Source organism: Aplysia californica, unplaced genomic scaffold (genome assembly GCF_000002075.1).
Source record: "Aplysia californica isolate F4 #8 unplaced genomic scaffold, AplCal3.0 scaffold00087, whole genome shotgun sequence".
Classification (NCBI taxonomy): Eukaryota; Metazoa; Mollusca; class Gastropoda; order Aplysiida; family Aplysiidae; genus Aplysia; species Aplysia californica.
In genome coordinates, this window is record NW_004797357.1 from 1086836 (window position 1) to 1089502 (window position 2667).

Here is a 2667-nt window from a genome sequence, read left to right on the forward strand (position 1 = left end):
TTGACGTAGATCTACGTAATGAATTGTGCGCTGGTCAATGAAATCAAAAGTTGCCGTATGCTCAGCTCTACATAGCAACACAACTTTTTCTTGGTAAACAATCGAGATGACACAGGCTTGTGTATTTGAACGAATCCGTCTTTTTTTTTTTTTACACAGCTCATAATATGCAGGTGCCAGGTGGTCTGCTAATCTTCAATTTTACCTTTTTCTACAACAAAGAAAGAGGGAAACATGGGGGGGGGGCGTATTAATGAGGCGGCAGGCATCGGAGGCAGAAAAGGTGTGGGGGGGAAACTAAAAAATGGCGAAGAATTGGAAGCACTGAACGTTAGATCTAGATCTAGATCTATAGAACAAAGACACTTCCTTCTTTCCGGACCCGAGTCCGAATAACATTTTTTCATATTCGGACTCGAGTCCGAATAACGACGGCCATTCTTCAATCTTCCCATGGTCTCCCTCCTCTCTATAGATCTAGATTTCTAGAATCTAGATCTAGATCTAGATCTAAATCTAGAATCTAGAATCTATCATCACCCTATCATCTAGATCTAGATTCTAGAGATCTAGATCGATCTAGATCTAGATCTAGAAAAAATAAAAAATCTAGATAGATCTAGACTAGAGATCATCTAGATTTCTAGATCTAGATCTAGATCTAGATTCTAGTTGAAGTTGAATCATCAATGATCGCAAATGTTCACTCTTGGTTTGATCACTTCACAGAGAAGACAGAGACAAGAGAGAAGACTTCCTTAAAAATAAAAAAACTTGATCACTTACCTTGCAAATATAATATGTCTCTAATCTAGATCTAGATCTAGATCTAGATTAGATCTAGAATCTAGAGTCTATAATATTTAGATCTAGAATTAGATATATAGATCAAGATACCTAGATCTAGATTTATGACCATAAAACAGGATCTAAACTTGTCATAAATAATTCTTCAGTCTATCCTAAACAAGGAAGTTGTGGTTATGATTCATAGCGAAAGGATCAGCTGTGCAACACTCACTGCTGACTGGTAGAAAGGGCCCAAGGGCTATGATAGAGACTTGCCTAGGCCTAGAGAGTAGAGAGTCAATCTGATCTGAGGGCGGACAGCAGGGTGGCCTCATTCATCGCAAAGTCGCAAACGGGAAGGGACATAACCCTTGTGGCGTGATAGCTCTTCTATGCGGGGTGAGCACCAATCTCCGTCTTCTTCGCTTCGAACTTCGAAGTCAAGTCGAAGGTCGAAAGAAATGAGGACGCAAGGTCATAGAGTAAAAAAGAAAAAAAAACCCCATAGAGTCTAGATCTAGGTCTAAATATCTGAGAGAAATGCGCTTTGATTTTATATATCAACATTATAAATTGAGTATATTCTGGATGGACAACATATCAAGCAATTAATAATCATGAGGGGGGGGGTTCAATCGTCGACAAACCCCATGTCATAATGCTTTTTTCTAATTAATTATGCCACTGCGCTTTGCACAGTCTGCCCCACGGGCATGATATTAATTTCAATGTTTACTTCCCAAATATGTAGTACTAGTAAATTGATAGCCTTGTATCATACTCATCGTCAAAACGCTGTTAAAAGACGTTTATATGCCAAACAAGCAATATTTTTTCAGGAGAATATGAAGCACTTTTTTAATATTAAAATTGCATATTGTGGTAGTGTTTACAATTGTATGCGTGTTGTTATACATTTAAATTTCTAGTGAAAATAGTGTTATCATCACAACGATACATTTAAGTACTTTTTACAGAACCTACCTTTTGAGATTTTTGTTGTTGTTGTTTTTTGTTTTTTTTTGTGCAAAAGATGCTGTGCCACAGCTTGGCTCATTCAAAGATCCTTTAACTCTTTCACTTTATGCACGTCTATACTAACAAGGTTTCACTCCAAGTTCAGGTGCTGCGTTGGGGGGGAATGTGTAATTGTCTGACAGCATATGCCAGCTGAATTGACGCTCTATATCAATAATTTTAATATATCAACAGACTACAATCGAAATTGTCTAAGACGGCCATCAATTGTCGGGGAGAAAAGTTGTTGTCTCAGACAGGTGGACTTCTTATTTACACTTACACGTGTCATTTTAATGCAAAAACAGCAAAGGGGGGGGGGGGTTGGGAAGTGGTGTCGTTTATACAAGTTACTATCTTAATAACAATTTAAATGACCGCTAGAGCAAGTGCGACTATTATAATTAATCAATCAGAGCCTAGAGATTTTATTAAAATAATAAACTTTGCCCAAGGTTTTATGCTGTTTCCTGGGACACAGTCAAAGAAGTCACCACCATATTATAGTCATGTTGCCTTGACCCAATTCCAACACCTATTATAAGTCAACCTTCTTGACAATAAATTGTTATTGATTTTACAACAGCTATTATAATTAATTATTCATTCCTTTCGTTTCAGTAGTGCCCTAGTCGTGCTTTAAGCGTGTATTGGAACACCTCAATCAAAGACATAATCATAATAAAATTATTATTATCCTGAATGAGTATAGGAACTTCAGGTCAGTCTAAAAATACCATACGTCTAAAATCTTAATTAAAACCTAATTGTCATTTCTGGATTTAAAACTTTCACCTTGAAGAAAACGATATAGGCCTAATATCAGACATCAGTTGGCTTCCGGAGAGATTCACAACAGAA

The 2667-nt window shown here is 37.0% G+C and overlaps 1 protein-coding gene across 1 annotated transcript in view; it reads right to left on the bottom strand.

Moving 5' to 3' along the window:
* The window catches only part of LOC101860316 (graves disease carrier protein), a 15616-nt gene extending 14220 nt beyond the window's left edge, over positions 1-1396 (bottom strand). The window contains exon 1 of the mRNA XM_005094678.3: positions 1022-1396. The gene's annotated coding sequence lies outside the window, so the exon portion shown is untranslated. The remainder of the gene's footprint in view (positions 1-1021) is intronic.
* Between the last annotated feature and the right edge of the window lie 1271 nt (positions 1397-2667).